Here is an 18,240-nt window from a genome sequence, read left to right on the forward strand (position 1 = left end):
GGAGGTAACACACGAGGGCGCATGGTTGTGACGTGCCGTTGTACCATCACAGTTATTTCATCCATTACCAGCCCTGGCCTAAAGTCATACCCGATAGCTCCCCACACCATGATGTCAGGAGCCAACACCGCTGCGCCTCTCCAAAGCACTGAAAGAAAGGGACCTTTCGACAGGCCGTTGCCACACTCGCCGACGATGGTCATCCAGGATAGTGCAGGACCTCGATTTGTAGCACAACTCAGTGTGACGGCATTCCGCAGCAGCAGTACATGCCTTCCAGCACGGCACCAATCCAAACGCAGGTGTTAACGGCAGCCTACGCTAATTCCTTATCCTGGCAGCTGATAGTCTCTCACCGGTGTTGCTCGATGATAAAGAGCGTTGCAGGAAGTCCATTACTTCTTCTCAGATAGCGTGCGCTGATATAAAGGAGCTGGGACTTGTTTGGTACACAATACGGCGCTCATCTCTTGGGGTGGTCAGGTACGTCGACCGTAGCCTCGACGACCAGTGTGTCCGGCCACACTTTCCCATGTTGTCCCACATCGGACCACAGTCACATCCGAATGCCGCAAGAATCTGGATATTGCACGACTCGACCAGCCAGTCAGATCGAGACCCACAATAAGGCCCGTTTCAAACTAAGTCGCGTACTGATAACACTTCTCACGCTGGTATGTGACATCTCTGTGTTCTTCAGAGTTCACTCAACTTCTGACGCTGTTCACACCACTTACCATGCCTAGTAACAATGCTAAACTCGAAAAAGCACTGATGCACTCGTGGCCACTCTACCCGTCACAGAAAATCACAACTCTAATCATTCACATATCCGCTGATGCTGTGTACGTGTACGAAGTTACGCTGACATCCGACCATGTCTTCGGGATGCTTCAGTCTTTTTTTTATGTTTTGTTTTTTGTCGGGCACTGTACATGCTCGAGGGTAGACTTTATAAGGATTTAAACGTGTTTTCCTACCAAAAAGAATGTTATACCGCTGAAAGTTACTATCTCACAGAGCATCAAAAATGGTTCAAATGGCTCTGAGTACTATGGGACTTAACATCTCAGGTCATGAGCCCCCTAGAACTTAGAACTACTTAAACCTAACTAACCTAAGGACATCACACACAACCATGCCCCAGGCAGGATTCGAACCTGCGACCGTAGCGGTCGCGCGGTTCCAGACTGAAGCGCCTAGAACCGCTCAGCCACCAACGGCCGGCTCACAGCGCATCATTCAAAGCCGTAACAACAGCACAAAAATAGACGCACTCAATGTCTGAGATAGGCGAATAATCACTTTGAAACACGCAGCAAATTCCGAACCGTTTACCAGTGGATTTCTTACAGTCACTTGTCCGGTTCATACATTACGTGGTATGATCACTCAAGTGCTTGTGTGTTGTGAATTTTTCTTGGCGTAGTTGGGAAGGAAAGGAGAGACTGAAACCCTGCTGGGGGTTGGGTTTTAACCCGGGAATTGACATGAAAAGCCATGCGCAGCAGTGCACTGCCCCCCCCCCCCCCCTAAATGGCTGACGAGTGATCACACGGCACGCCGTCTACTGCACGATGGAATGTCACAACGCCTGTGGAGTGGGCATAGAAACTGCCGACAAATATTAAATCGGATGTCATTTAACATTCGATGCCCTGACGAAGTTCCTGCTAAATAAATCTAAGCAACCGTGGTCAAGCCGGCCGGGGTGGCCGAGCGGTTCTAGGCGCTACAGTCTGGAACCGCGCGACCGCTATGGTCGCAGGTTCGAATCCTGCCTCGGGCATTGGTGTGTGTGATGTCCTTAGGTTAGTTAGGTTTAAGTAGTTCTAAGTTCTAGGGGACTGATGACCTCCCATAGTGCTCAGAGCCATCTGTGCCAACAGTGGTCAAGGAAAAACGTAATTATTACTTAGACGCAAATAACAAAGCCGCGCTATTAATAGAGAAACAGCTCAGGATAATAAGGACAAAAAAACACTCATTATACAAAAAAGGGTCTCGAATTGTTCCCGTTTTCCACTCAGTGCAGGGGATATCTGAAGCGATTGAGCACCACGACAGCCGCGGCGGTGGCGCATTTTTATTGCGAAATAATAAACCCGGCAATCTGCATAATGTATTCTGTTGCCCGTAGCTGGGCCTCATCTCCGCTTTCCATCATTTTCGTTCTCCCCCTCTCCTCCCATCCACTTTTCGCCTCCGCGCCCGCGGCTATGAGGGCGTCTTCCTACTTGTCTCAGGCTACAAATCAGGAGGCCGCCGTCGAACCGTGTCAAACTCGTTACGCCAAGTTATGTCCTGCTATCAGCCGCCAGTCGGAACCACCAACGCTGCTCTCGGGGTGAAAGCCACGAGCCGACCCTCAGCCTTCGCCATGACGTGCTTTCGTGAACGGCAACATCACATTCTGTTTGTACCTTTGAAATGTCTAGCCAGCCACGAAAGCATCAGCAGAAACCTTTCCAACTATTTACGACTCTTATACCCGTTGAAACTCTAAGCCAGAGCAGTTGCGGCCGGCCGCTGTAGCCGAGCGGTTCTAGGTGCTTCAGTCCGGAACCATGCGGCTGCTACAGTCGCAGGTTCGAATCCTGCCTCGGGCATGGATGTGTGTGATGTCCGTAAGTTGGTTAGGTTTAAGTAGTTCTAAGTCTAGGGGACTGATGACCTCAGATGTTAAGTCCCGTAGTGCTTAGAGCCATTTTGAAACAGAACAGTTGCTTTCAGTTGCGCCGGGAGACGCGCACGAATGGCTCAGTTAATTGAGTACCAGTGAACTTCGCATTCGTTAGAGAATCTAACTCTCCTCTATAAAACAGTTTCAAACGTCTGATTACTTTACTACAGTTAATGTGTCAAATATGTGGCTTTCAGCAAGTAAGCGAGAAAAAGTTTAGGAAAGATCTGAAATTATGTTCAAATTTGTTGGAAGTCGCTACGTGCTCTCATTATAAAACACTGGATGATTATAACCAGGGTAATTTGCCTTCCATTTTAACCAAAAGGTACTTCTTCATGTATGTAAATGTCTATGACGTCATATTTCCTGACCTATGCATCGTACATTGAAATAATACTGGACGCACATTCAGTGATATGTGTAGATAGCGTCTGCATCTCGCAGGCATACGTCCAATCAGGTGCGCGGAAGGTTCCTTGAGGAATGGCAGCCCATTCTTCACCGGGTGCTGCACTGAGGAGAGATGTCGATGTCGGTCGGTGAGCCACAAAGTCGGCGTTCCAAAACATCACAACGGTGTTCTGTTGGATTCAGGTCAGGACTCTGCAAGTCAGTCCGTTGCAGGGATGTTATTGTCGTGTAACCACTCCGCCACAGGCCGTGCATAATGAACAGATGCTCGATCGTGTTGAAAGATGCAATCGCCATCCCCGAATTGCTCTTCAACAGTGGGAAGCACGAAGGTGCCACTTGAGCGCCACATTGTGTGCCGTGATTCATCAATCCACACAACATTTGTCCACTGTTCAATCGTCCTATGTTTAAGCTCCTTATATCAAGCAAGTCTTCGTTTGGTATTTATCGGCGTAAGGTGTGGCTTGTGAGCAGCCGCTCGACCATAAAATCCACGTTTCCTCACCTCCCGCCTAACTGACATAGTACTTGCAATGGATCCTGCTGCAATTTGGAATGCGTGTGTGATGCTCTGGATAGATAACAGCCTATTACACATTTACGGCCCTCTTCAACTGTCGGCAGTCTGTCAGTCAACAGACGAGGTCGGCCTGAACGTTTTTGTGCTGCACGTGTCCCTTCACGTTTCCACTTCACTATCACAGCGGAAACAAGTGGACCTAGGTATGTTTAGGAGTGTGGAAATCTCGCTTATAGACGTATGACACAAGTGACACACGAATCACTTGACTACGTTCTAATGGTTCAAATGGCTCTGAGCACTATGGGACTTAACATCGAAGGTCATCAGTCCCGTGGAACTTAGTACTTAAACCTAACTAACCTAAGAACATCACACACATCCATGCCCGAGGCAGGATTCGAATCTGCGACCGTAGCGGTCGCGCGGTTCCAGACTGAAGCGCCTAGAACCGCTCGGCCACTCCGACGTACGTTCTAAGTCCGTAAGTTCCTGGGCGCGCCCCATTCTGCTGTCTCTCAAAGTCCAATGACTACTGAGGTCGCTGATATGGAGTACCTAACAGTACGTGGCAGCACAATGCACCTAATATGAAAAACGTATGTTTTGGGAGTGTCCGGATACTTTTCATCACAATGTGTAACAAATTTAAACGTCATCCGTGATACTGAAGTTTTACTGCGCGCCATTTCAAGCAATCGCCATTCTTTGACGCATATGCATGTCTATCACGTCTTATCTTCTGAACGATGTGCCGTACAATGATACAATTTTGCAGGTACTGTAGTTTCCTGCCGTTATGTAGACAGGAATGACACCACCAGCAGTCGACCAATGGTGTAAACGCCCAGAAGATGACCTCAACGTCGGGTTGAAACCGGTTGGCGGTATAATAATAGTAAAGGCGATTAAGACTGTTGTTGAATAATTAACGGAAGTTGGAAACTGTGTGAAACAAGAATTATCTGATCAAATGACCTTCTTCCATTTCTCTACAGTCCATGTTTTATGTCTTTGGAATCACGCTTTTTACTGCTAGAAGCATTTCGTGTTCTTTTAGTGCTCACAGTTTTGTAGTTAGGTCTGCAGCTGTTGTCGTACTATTTTTCACAACAATCCTGCTCAATGAGCGTCCATCGCGATCACTCAAACGCACAGTTTCGTCCGAGTTGTGACGTAGCGGATAATGTTTCTCCATTTTCCCTGTATGCGGCATAGATCTTCGATACGGTGCCTCTTGAAACAGCAAACACTTCTGTTGCCTTGGTTACGGAAGAACCCAACATACGAGCACCATCAATTTCCCCTCATTCGATTTCATTTAGCTCCGACGTAATGCACTCATAACTATAGAGAGCACTGCTCTGGCCATAACCGACATTTCCAACGTTGGTTGGTTGGTTCATTTAGGGGGGGGGGGGGGAGGGAGGAGGGGGGGGACCAAACAGCGTGGTCATTGGTCTCATCGGAATAGGGAAGGATGGGAAAGAAGTCGGCCGTGCCATTTCAAAGAAACAATCCCGGCATTTGCCTGAAGCGATTTAGGGAAATCACAGAAAACCTACACTAATGGCCATTAAAATTGCTACACCACAAAGATGACGTGCTACAGACGCGAAATTTAACCGACAGGAAGAAGATGCTGTGATATGCAAATGATTAGCTTTTCAGAGCATTCACACAAGGTTGGCACTGGTGGCGACACCTACAATGTGCTGACATGAGGAAAGTTTCCAACCGATTTCTCATACACAAACAGCAGTTGACCGGCGTTGCCTGGTGAAGCGTTGTTGTGATGCCTCGAGTAAGGAGGAGAAATGCGTACCATGACATTTCCGACTTTGATAAAGGTCGGATTCTAGCCTATCGTGATTGCGGTTTATCGTATCGCGACATTACTGTTTGCCTTGGTCGAGATCCAATGACTGTTAGCAGAATATGGAATCGTTGGGTTCAGGAGAGTAATACGGTACGGCGTGCTGGATCCCAACGACCTCGTATCACTAGCAGTCGAGATGACAGGCATCTTATCCGCATGGCTGTAACGGATCGTGCAGCCACGTCTCGATCCCTGAGTCAACACATGGGGGCGTTTGCAAAACAACAACCATCTGCACGGTTATACGACGTTTGCAGCAGCATGGACTATCAGGTCGGAGACCATGGCTTCGGTTACCCTTGACGCTGCATCACAGACAGGAGCGCCTGCGATGATGTACTCGACGACGAACCTGGGTGCACGAATGGAAGAACGTCATTTTTTCGGATGAATCCAGGTTCTGTTTACAGCATCATGATGGTCGCATCCGTGTTTGTCGATATCGCGGTGAACGCACATTAGAAGCGAGTATTCGTCATCGCCATACTGGCGTATCACCAAGCATGATGGTATGGGGTGCCATTGGTTACACGTCTCGGTCACCTCTTGTTCGCACTGACGGCACTTTGAACAGTGGACGTTACATTTCAGATGTGTTACGACCCGTGGCTCTACCCTTCATTCGATCCCTGTGAAACCCTACATTTAACACGATAATACACGACCGCATGTTGCAGGTCCTGTACGGGTCTTTCTGGATACAGAAAATGTTCGACTGCTGCCCTGGCCAGCACATTCTCCAGGTCTCTCATCAATTGAAAACGTCTGGTCAATGGTGGCCGAGCAACTGGCTCGTCACAAAACGCCAGTCACTACTCTTGATGAACTGTGGTATCGTGTTCAAGTTTAATGGGCAGCTGTACCTGTACACGCCATCCAAGCTCTGACTCAATGCCCAGGTATATCTAGGCCGTTATTACTGCCAGAGGTGCTTGTTCTGGGTACTGATTTCTCAGGATCTATGCACCCAAATTGCGTTGAAATGTAATCACATGTCAGTTCTAGTATAATATATTTGTCCAATGAATACCCGTTTATCATCTGCATTTCTTTTTGTCTAGCAATTTTAATGGCCAGTAGTGTAAATCAGGACGGCCAGACGAGAGTTTGAACCGCCGTCCTTCCGAATGCGAGTCCAGTGTGCTAACCACTGCGCCACCTCGCTCGGTGCTTGCAACATATTGACGGCATTCCACAGATGTGGTTCGTGGTGAAATACAACGGCGCAACCTGCAGGCTTCGCTAGCCCCTAAATTTATGTTCAAGCATGCATTTCTCGCTGTTTTTCTATATTTCTGTGCAACCGCAGTACAAGTTCTCTTCAATGGAATAATGCCTGCATTTGCTTTAAACTATTTAGGAGATCCACGTAAAACCAAATTTGTACGGCCGGATGGGGAGTTGAACCTCTATCCTCTGGTCTGGTGCCTTACCACTGTGCCACCTGTCTCTGTGCCAATCCTCTTGATTTGGGTTTCTCTACAAAAAGGCCAGCCCACGCATATCTTGGTGATGCGGGTAGGGAGAGGAGCTACTACAGAAACTTGTGGAGAATCGCAGCGTCGTGTTTCATATCCCCCAACCTGATTGCGATATTAGGTATATCGCTCCCCCAGTTTTCCCTGCGTTACCAGAGCCCAGGAAATTGACCGTCCGGTAAGGATATCACCGGCGAGCGATTTCGTTTCCGTGGAACTCCGGGAGCGCAGTTGGGCGGGAACGGAGGCTGGGGCCAGTTTGACGCAGGAAGGAGGACGACAGCGGGGAGAATCGGAGACGCCGGGGCGGCGATGCGCGGAAGAAAGTTAATACCGGCGCGGCGCGTCGGGACGCGCGCGACCAATATGCCAAGCGGCTGCAGCGTCGGCGGCGGCCGAAATGCGGCCGTAGCGATGCAGGTCTCGGCGGGCGCCGTCAGCTTATGTATCCGGGCCCCGGCGGGCCGCGGGCAAAGTACACAATAACAGCCCCGCGTCACGCGCGCCCGCTTCACGGCGCCGCGGCGGGCATCCCTTATGAGAGGCGCGACAAGCAGGGGATGCCGTCGCGCCGGATCCCGGGACTTAGAAGGCGCGCGCTGCCACCCGACCCGGCCGCATCCGAAACTGTACGGCCGTTCTCGAAGCTGCAAATTATCCGATTCATGTTTTAATTCGAGGAAACGTTTAGTTCAAATGGTTCAAATGGCTCTGAGCACTATGGGACTTAACAGCTGTGGTCATCAGTCCCCTAGAACTTAGAACTAATTAAACCTAACTAACCTAAGGACATCACACACATCCATGTCCGAGGCAGGATTCGAACCTGCGACCGTAGCGGTCACGCGGTTCCAAACTGAAACGCCTAGAACCGCACGGCCACACCGGCCGGCGAAACGCTTAGTGAACACTAGCTGTCCGCCCGCGGCTTCGCCAGCATTCACATATTTCACACATATATTGAGACGACAAAAGTCACTGGGATACCTACTAATATTGCTTGGATCTCCTCTTGCCCGGCATAGTGCGGCAGCTCGACGTGGCATGGAACGAAGTAAAACTTCCTGGTTGATTGAAACGGTGTGCCGGACCGAGACTCGAACTCGGGACCTTTGCCTTTCGCGGGTAAGTGCTCTACCATCTGAGCTACCCAAGCACTACTCACGCCCCGTCCTCACAGCTTTACTTCTGCCAGTACCTCGTCTCCTAACTTCCAAGCTGTGAGGACGGGGCGTGAGTCGTGCTTGGGTAGTTCAGATGATAGAGCACTTGCCCGCGAAAGGCAAAGGTCCAGAGTTCGAGTCTCGGTCGGGCACACAGTTTTAATCTGCCAGGAAGTTTCATATCAGCGCATTCTCCGCTGCAGAGTGAAAATCTCAGTCTGGAATGAAGTCGTTGGAAGTCCCGTTCAACAATATTGAGCCATGCTGGCTCTATAGCCGTCCATAACTGCAAAAAGTGTTGCCATTGCAGGATTTTGTGCACGAACTGACCTCGCGATTGTGTCTCATCAATGTTCGATGTTATTCATATCGGCCCAGTGACAGGGCGCATTGTCATCCCTAAACATTCTATCGTTTTTTGGGAACACGAAGTCCACGAATAGTTGTAAATAGTTTGCAAGTAGCGGAACATTGCCATTTCCAGTCAAAGATCGGTTCAGTTGGACCAGTCCATTCCATTCACACCACTATAGAGCCATCACCAGCTTGCACAGTGCCTCGTTGACAATTTGAGTCAACGGCTCCGTGGGGTCTGCTCCACACTTTAATCCTACCATCAGCTCTTACCAACTGAAATCGGCACTCATCGGGCCAGGCCACGGTTTTCCAGTCGTCCAGGGTTCAACCGACAAGGTCACGATGCCAGGAGAGGCGCCGCAGGCTATGAAATGTTGTTAGCAAAGGCATTCGTGTCGGTCTGCAGCCACAACCAACTAACGCCAAATTTCGCCGCTCTCTCCTAACGGATACGTTCATCGTAAGTCCTATATTCTGTAGTTATTCGACGCAGTGCTGCTTGTCTGTTAGCACTGATAACTCTACGCAAACGCTGCTGCTATCTGATGCTCGGTTGTCCGTGGTAAGGGTAATGCTTGAAATTTGGTATTCTCGGCACACCCCTAACATTGTCGATCTCGGAGCATTGAATTTCGTAACGATATCCGAAATGGAACGTCGCATGCGTCTAGCTCCAGCTGCTGTTCCGTCGTGTGACCATAAACACGTCGGAAACCTTTTCACATAAATCACCTGAGTTCAAATGAGAGCTCCATCAACGCACTGCCCATTCATACTTTGTGTACGCCTTCTGTATATGCGGCTATCGCTATCCCATGACTTTTGTCACCTCAGTCTGCACCAACTTGACATTATAGGGGTACCGACATCGATCCTGTACTTGACAGATCGAATCGACACTTGCGCTTCTTTGCTACAGCACAGCGTCATCACTGACGGTGGTGCCCCATAGCTCTAGAAGGGACACATTGGCTTTATCTGTAAACTGAAGATGGAGGAGGAGAGAAAGGAAAGAAAAGGGAAGGGTTTGGCTTTGTTCAAATGGCTCTGAGCACTATGGGACTTAACATCTATGGTCATCAGTCCCCTTGAACTTAGAACTACTTAAACCTAACTAACCTAAGTACAGCACACAACAGCCAGACATCACGAGGCAGAGAAAATCCCTGACCCCGCCGGGAATCGAACCCGGGAACCAGGGAAAGGTTTAATGAAGTCAGCTACATCAGGACACTGTGCGGAATCAGCGGCGACGTGTGAAAATCTTTGCCGAACCGTGATTCGAACCCGGGATCTCCTGCTTACGAGGCAGGTGCGTTAACCATTGCGCGATCCGGGACTCATCGCAACTGCGCGGACTGTCTCGGCCCGCCTGACGACCGACCCACATACCCGCTAAACGCCACCTATCCGCACTCCCATTTCCTCTATGCGGGGGATCGGACTACTTGCGCATCTGTACTGAAGAAAATGGACCAGTTACCCATATAGGCGAATCAATTATACGAATGCGCGGTGTCTGTTCTTTCGGACATGTCGCGCCAGAAACAACACGCAAGGAGGATGCGTATGTGTGTAAAAGTGATCGTGGTCAAAACAATAATTTTGAAGTTCACATTAATATCGTATCGGTGGAGTTGTTTTACATTAAAAAGACGATCGTACGGTAAAAAATCGGCAATGGTAAATTCACATAAGCTCGTGACAGATGAGTGACTGTAATTGTAGTGCGCGTACGATTAGAACGAGTAGGGGCCATAATACTTGAATTTCGAGTGAAATAAAATAACTGTGTCGTACAAAAGTGTTCTCATCTTGCAACTACTTCATTATTATTAAAATTATTGGCAGGGAATGACTTACAGAACAGTGTGGGAGAACAGATAGGGCAAGCGTCGAGGCTCATGATTAGAACTTAAGTTTGCCCTCGAAAACTGGCTGTCTATGAATGACCGAAGCCTAATTTTGCAAACAGCCACGCTATAGCAAGTAATAATCAGATATAAATACCAATAAATAATATGGAGTGACGTATTGCAACATACATTTGACACGCCTCACATATATACGCCGTAACGGGTATAAGTGTAGATATTTTTACATGTGGTACTTCAATAAGAGGGTTGGAACTTTAATAGTGGCAACTATTTATTTACAGCTAGTACAAAACAGATACGTGTTTCAAAGTTTTACTGAGCTTCAAAGTAGTCACCAGCATTGTGTGTAACCCGTTGCCAGCGATGTGGAAGACGTGGGATACTCTTAGCTGTGCCAGTTGTGTTGACAGTTCGAGCGGCGCGGTCTATTGCCCGACAAATTTGTGGCAGTTCTGAAGCGAATGCCGTGAAGTGTTTAGGAATCGAGCTGAACTCACGAGGGCTTAAGTCAGGGGAGTGCACTAGGTGGTATAGCATTTAGCAGCCCCATCAGTCAAACAAATCAGTAACAGCTTGCACAGTACGTGCTTAAGCATTGTCCTGCAAAATGATGGTCAGGTCCTGCAAAAAGTGTCATCACTTCTGTTTCTAAGCTGTTCATTTTTGGAACACAACCTACGACCAGCTACATTTTTACATGTCACATCATCTCATCCGCACTGGCACTCCTACGGGTGGTAGGGATATATTACCACCGCAGTATTTTTATACACATAATGAGTCATGTATCTACACAATTTGGCTGAAAATGTTCTAGACGTCCTGATTTATGCTTGTACGTCACGCCGTTTTCATCATACCCCAATGGGTGGTAGGAGGTTCTTATCCGCACAATGAGATATTAAGATATACGCGTACTAAGTTTAGCTGAAATGGACCCAGCGGCTCAGGAAGTGTATGATATAAATATCGATTAAGCATGGGACATGAGGCTACCACAGCACTGGTGTAACTTGCTGCCACTGACGACGAAAGCATATGCCTCATGAGTCACCGATTTTGTTCGTCTTTCGCGTGATTGTAGGACACATGATTGTACGATGCGTTTCTCAAGCGATTTGCAGAAGTCGAGGTACAAGGTTTAACAAGACTGTATAATTTCATACGACAGCCCAGTCACCGAACAGAGGCGTTAGCCCGACTGTCTGAAGGTCGATTTACATTTGACGGAACAGAATGTCAAAACACTCCACAATGCATTTCAAACTGCAAGGTTTCAGCAACTTGACTTTTTTAACATTTACAAATCACTACCAAAGTGAGAGAACTGGTAACGGACAGAAAAATTATAGGGTAGCCTGAGTACTGAATCTAAATGCTTTGGATTCATTATCTGGTCCTTAGAGTGAACGTAAAAAAATTGTAGCGATGGGTCTTGCCATGAGGTAGCAACAAGCAGAAGTTGTTGTATACTATGAATGATTGCCATTAAGACAAAGGCCAATCAGTTAGCAACCATGGTCTGATTGGGTGAAAGGCTGAACGCTAAAAATTTTGTAAAATTTCTCTGGATTGGAAATTTCAGAAAATGGATCTTCTCAAAAGTGTAGGCTGGAATCCCGACGTGTACAAAACGATGGAGATAATCTTCAAGAGTTCTGACTTTGGCGTGTATCGTAACGAAGCCTAGCTGCTAAGTTAATTTGAAGCAACCAGGCCACTTTTGTCTTGACAGAAATAAACGCGCTGTTCCCATTGTAACTAACGTGTTTCGCTTTGTGTGATAGTTTAATTTCCGCAGTTTAAAATATTATCATGAAAATTTATTTTGTTTCTGTAAGATTTCGAGAAGTTTCAACGAGGGAACGCTTTCGGTCTTGATCGGTTCTAGAGTAGTTCTAAGTGCAATCAGAGAGCTGAAGGGATCAAATCTCGTGAGTGCAGCAGCTCTGAATAATCAAGTCTTTCTTTCGAGCCAAGGCGAAGGTGGAAATACTTGTTACAACAAAATGACGCGTAATGGAGTATGCACTGTGGATCCGAGCTCGTAAATAATGTTTTTCTTCTGTCGACTGTAGTGTAATTACGTCGGATAGCGAAATCGCGTGAGCCGTACGTTGCGTTGTTGCCTGGACCACGTGCTCAACTGCTGCGAACTGCGAACGTTCACGAGAGAGAGAGAAGAAAATTACATCGTGTTCTCTGACGATACTGCTGCAGGAAAACAATTTCGGCAGACGACTAACGAAATGCTGAACAATTTATATTTAGTCTTTACATTTCGTAGATTAAATGTCAACTCTTCCTGAATGTAGATAAATGTTATTGATACAAACATGGAAGAAACGATAGTACCCGATTTCATCGCCAGTACTACACTCTTAAGGCCTGTCACAGTGGTTTAGCATCGAGCGGCAACATTACGGAGCGATGTTAAGTGGAATGAAATTTTCACTCTGCAGAGGAGTGTACGCTGATAAACTTCCTGGCAGACTAAAATTGTGTGTCAGACCGGGACCATAACTCTGGAGTATTGCAAAAGTCCTTGATTCGAGTCTCGGCGGGCACACAGTTATAATCTCCTGGAAGTTTCAAGTGGAATGTACATGACAAATCAGCAGTAAGGGAGGCACATGGAAGAAAAACTTTAATCAGGAGAATCCTGAAAACTGCAGTGCATCTGTCAACGAAAACTCATACAAGACTCCAGTGTTACTGATTATAGAGTACTACTATTGTAAATCTCGTCAATTACATTAAGATTCTGGTGGCAGAGAATTTTCAAGCGGGTAGCTGTTGCCTTGGCCTAAGTGAGATTACGTTGTCGACACCGTACTATACTTACGTTTTTCATCACCCAATACGGAAATTTAGCATGCAGATATCGCGTGCCAAGAGGTAGTATGTTGTCCTCACATTCCTACACTTCTCCTTCCAGATCCTTGCCTGTTAAATAAAACTGATCGATAGACAGGTTCTCCGAATACTCCTGCAGGTGGCTGCCGCCGCCTTTTTTGTGTGCGTATAGTATCTTATTCATGATCGCTGTTAATCGTACATTGCTTCCCAACCTGTTAAATCGTTTTACTAAGTCAGGGTAATAAATCAACAAGAAATTTATTTCCATGAAATGCAACTGTTCTCTCTCTCTCTCTCTCTCTCTCTCATGTACGCGCGCGCGCGCGCACACACACACACACACACACACACACACACACACACACACACACACACACAAAGAGGGAGAGGGAATAGTTTCACAGAAATGGTTCAGGTTGAAACTCCTAGTGAAAGACATGCTGTACGGATGACGCTAATCCCTCGGTAAATTATATCTACGGATCGAACGTTTATAATAAACAAAAATATGTATTGAAACTGAATCGTTATTTCTGTCTTTGGTGGGCAGGTATCTTCCAATTGAGCCATTCTCTCACATTCCACAGGACAACTCGAAGCTTTGATCTCTCACAATTTTCTTTCTGCTTTTCCAAACCAAACCATATTTAATGAAGGATATAGGCAGATATTTTATTGTTCTTCGAAACTCTGCAAGCCGCCGTAAGAGATTATGCGCGCGCGTCTATCACGGCGACACCTGGAGAACTTACATGATGGTTTACAGCAACAGGAACTAGCGCTTTTGGCTCTGAGCACTATGCGAATTAACTTCTGAGGTCATCTGTCGCCTAGAACTTAGAACTAATTAAACCTAAATAACCCAAGGACATCACACACATCCGGATTCGAACCTGCGACCGTAGTGGTCGCTCGGCTCCAGACTGTAGAGCCTAGAACAGCACGGCCACTCCGGCCGGCCTAGCGCTGTTCTCCCGTAACAAATCATCTAATTGTTTTGTTTTCTTCAGACGTACGGTTTACCTGGCGGCAAGAGTAAGCACCGGGAAACATTCAGTGTAAAGGATGACAACATTTTGAGATATTTCTTATGGACTACACATTAATTACATTACAATAATTTCCATTTGTTCAGGCGAACGGTCTACCCGACGGGAGCCCGTCGTCACACGACATTATTACAAAAGAATACTATATTTCACTCGTTATTTTAACTACCGAGAATTAAGAAAAATAACGCTTATACCAAAAGACTTCAAGAAGGACGAATGGTGTGCCCTACGCTGGTGTAGTACAACAGACTGATGACAAATACAGAAGAACGCTCTTTATGTGTAGATATTGTCGCAGAAGAAGCCGAGTAGTACCGTGGTGTAGTGGTTATGATACTGAACTGTTGCACGAAGGGTCGTGTGTTCAAAACTCATCTGGACTGTACAATTTTAATTTCTGTATTCGGTTTGAGCATATTCTAGAAGTATCCAAAAATGTCAAGAATCACTGTACTGGAATCTTCTGTAGTTGTATATTATACTGTATGTGTTTTGGCCGGAGGCAGTTCGCTCCGCGCTCTTGTATGTGCAAGCACTGAATAAACCTTCGTTAGGTGAAGTTAGTGTTCGACATTCATCTAATTACATCATCTTCTACGTGACAATATGTACGACAGAAGAGCCATTAAGGAAAGTCAAGCTACAACTTCGTACTGTACCAGAAGACTAACTGAATTAATGCAAACTCAGTAGGACTAAAACTCAATAACACAAATAGTTACAAATAGGGGTTCCGTTTAAAAATGGAGTTGTCCCTTCTCATTTGTAACAGCTCCGTCTAGTAGAAAGTTGACAGTGACCTGTCGTAGACAACTATCACCTGTGCGAATTTGCTTTTTAATGTACTAAAGTGAGAAGTGCATTCGAGACATTCTGATGTTGCAACTTAAATAACACATTCTGCATTCTTTCCTGACTCTCAAATGTTTTTCTACCCAGCCCATGTGATCTCGAGATGGATCACCGCGATTGCCTTATTCGCCGCTTGGGGTAACTGAAGGGGCGCTGTAGATGGCAGGGCCACAGACAGCTAACACTTAGTCGCCTTCTAGTACGAGGTGCATTCAAGTTCTAAGGCCTCCGATTTTTTTTCTAATTGACTACTCACCCGAAATCGATGAAACTGGCGTTACTTCTCGACGTAATCGCCCTGCAGACGTACACATTTTTCACAACGCTGACGCCATGATTCCATGGCAGCGGCGAAGGCTTCTTTAGGAGTCTGTTTTGACCACTGGAAAATCGCTGAGGCAATAGCAGCACGGCTGGTGAATGTGCGGCCACGGAGAGTCTTTCATTGTTGGAAAAAGCCAAAAGTCACTAGGAGCCAGGTCAGGTGAGTAGGGAGCATGAGGAATCACTTCAAAGTTGTTATCACGAAGAAACTGTTGCGTAACGTTAGCTCGATGTGCGGGTGCGTTGTCTTGGTGAAACATTACACGCGCAGCCCTTCCCGGACGTTTTTGTTGCAGTGCAGGAAGGAATTTGTTCATCAAAACATTTACGTAGGATGCACCTGTTATTGTAGTGCCCTTTGGAACGCAATGGATAAGTATTACGCCCTCGCTGTCCCAGAACATGGACACCATCATTTTTTCAGCACTGGCGGTTACCCGAAATTTTTTTGGTGGCGGTGAATCTGTGTGCTTCCATTGAGCTGACTGGCGCTTTGTTTCTGGATTGAAAAATGGCATCCACGTCTCATCCATTGTCACAACCGACGAAAAGAAAGTCCCATTCATGCTGTCGTTGCCACAGGGGCAGCCATGTGGTCGTCTGTCAGCATTCGTGGCACCCACCTGGATGACACTTTTCGCATTTTCAGGTCGTCATGCAGGATTGTGTGCACAGAACCCACAGAAATGCCAACTCTGAAGGCGATCTGTTCAACAGTCATTCGGCGATCCCCCAAAACAATTCTCTCCACTTTCTCGATCATGTCGTCAGACTGGCTTGTGCGAGCCCGAGGTTGTTTCGGTTTGTTGTCACACGATGTTCTGCCTTCATTAAACTGTCGCACCCACGAACACACTTTCGACACATCCATAACTCCATCACCACATGTCTCCTTCAACTGTCGATGAATTTCAGTTGGTTTCACACCACGCAAATTCAGAAAACGAATGATTGCACGATGTTCAAGTAAGGAAAACGTCGCCAGTTTAAGTATTTAAAACAGTTCTCGTTCTCGCCGCTGGCGGTAAAATTCCATCTGCCGTATGGTGCTGCCATCTCTGGGACGTATTGACAATGAACGCGGCCTCATTTTAAAACAATGCGCATGTTTCTATCTCTTTTCAGTCCGGAGAAAAAAAATCGGAGGCCTTAGAACTTGAATGCACCTCGTAATGTGTGTGACACTATGGTCGACGTGACTTTTTTGGTTTTCCTTACGTCGTCATATGGTGAAGGAATCAGCCGCGTCCTTTTCTCAGGAACCAGTTTGAAATTTGCCTTAAGTGGTGTAGAGGAACCACAGACATTTAAAATCGCTCAACAGAGGAAAGGCGACTGGGTCTGATGAGATACCTATACCAATCCACATATAGTACGCGAAATAACTTGCTCCTCTGTCAGCAGCAATCTATCACAGGTCGCTGTAGGACCTGTGTGTCCCAAACGGTTGGAAAAATGCGCTGCTCATTCCCTTTTTCAAGGTAGGTAAACGAACATATTCACACAACTATAATGCTACAGGTATATCGTTGAAGTGATTTTGTTGTACAATTTAGGAACACGTTTATGGCTCACAAATTCTCTTTTCTAGAAGCCGAAAAACGACATGGATTCCACAAATAACGCTTGTGTGAAACCCAGCTCGCTCTGTCCCTCTACAAGATCTAGAAGCATCACATACAAGCGTCTAATTGATGTGTTTCTTGTCTTCCGCAATGCTTTCATACATTTCCACACTGTCACCTAATGAACGTAATATAAGAATACGGAATATCAGATCAGCTTTGTGACTGTTTGAAGCATTCTAGCAATTAGAACACAGAATGCCGTCGTTAACTTAGGGTAATCTTCAGGGGTAAATGTACTTTTAGACATATCGAAAGAGAGTGTTATACGATTGTTACTATTCCTTTATACAGTATACGAAGGGACCGCACAAAGGAAGTTACGCATTATTGGGACAGGCCGAGTAATTTTTATATATCTTTACACAAATGTATGAGCTACTACTGGTCAGGATATTCCAGTCCAGTGATCGAATCTCGGAATATAGGATGGTTAAAATTAAATTTTCGCTACTTGAGCCAATGTAGGCAGAAAACTACTTAGCGTGCGGATAACCTACTTTATAGGGACGATGATCAGACTGTACGCTGCAGGATTCCCGTTATTAGTAATGTTCGCGTCATGATCCGCCATTAGGCACCGGTACTGATATCGTGACGGAGGGATGAAACACAAGCATCAGTGTGCACCAAAGTTGCAGACAGTCAACACAGGCCTGGATAAGGTGGGCAGAGCTTTACTCGTAAAGCTGTTTTATCAAAACAACAACAACGTGACTGCTGTTCTTCGCAAGTATCGACGCATTAAAGGAACGCGGATAGGTAGACAGTCCGCACCTGGGGATAAAGAACATGATTCGGAAACTGGTGATTTGGGTATTGCTCTTGGGAGAAGCCGACGTCCATCTGCGCCACAAATTGTTGAAAAATTACTGTTTCCATGGCTGAGAATCTGGACGCAATGTGCGATCTTCAGATACGACAGCTCAACTTTCCATGGTCCGCAGTTATCTCGAGCAGCAGTAGAACAGTCTCCAGTGCCGTTCCAGCCTTTCTTGGACGCACACGGTCTTCACATTATATCTTGGAATGTAATTATGACACGCAAATAACAGATGTTACCATCATATGTGGAAATTAAAAGGTATCTATCTGAATGGTTTATTCGTTACTTCTCTTCCGCATGTCCTTATAAAATTTTCCACAAAGTTTCA

At 46.5% G+C, this 18,240-nt stretch overlaps 1 protein-coding gene and 1 non-coding gene across 4 annotated transcripts in view; both read right to left on the reverse strand.

Moving 5' to 3' along the window:
* Nucleotides 1-18,240, reverse strand: part of LOC124545307 (homeobox protein PKNOX1-like) — a 723,840-nt gene that overhangs the window by 384,858 nt on the left and 320,742 nt on the right. The gene's annotated exons all lie outside the window — the stretch shown is intronic.
* Trnat-cgu lies at nucleotides 9,764-9,836 on the reverse strand. Its single transcript has one exon. It is a non-coding gene; the product is annotated as a tRNA-Thr (tRNA).

This window comes from Schistocerca americana, chromosome 8 (genome assembly GCF_021461395.2).
Source record: "Schistocerca americana isolate TAMUIC-IGC-003095 chromosome 8, iqSchAmer2.1, whole genome shotgun sequence".
NCBI classification, from domain to species: Eukaryota; Metazoa; Arthropoda; class Insecta; order Orthoptera; family Acrididae; genus Schistocerca; species Schistocerca americana.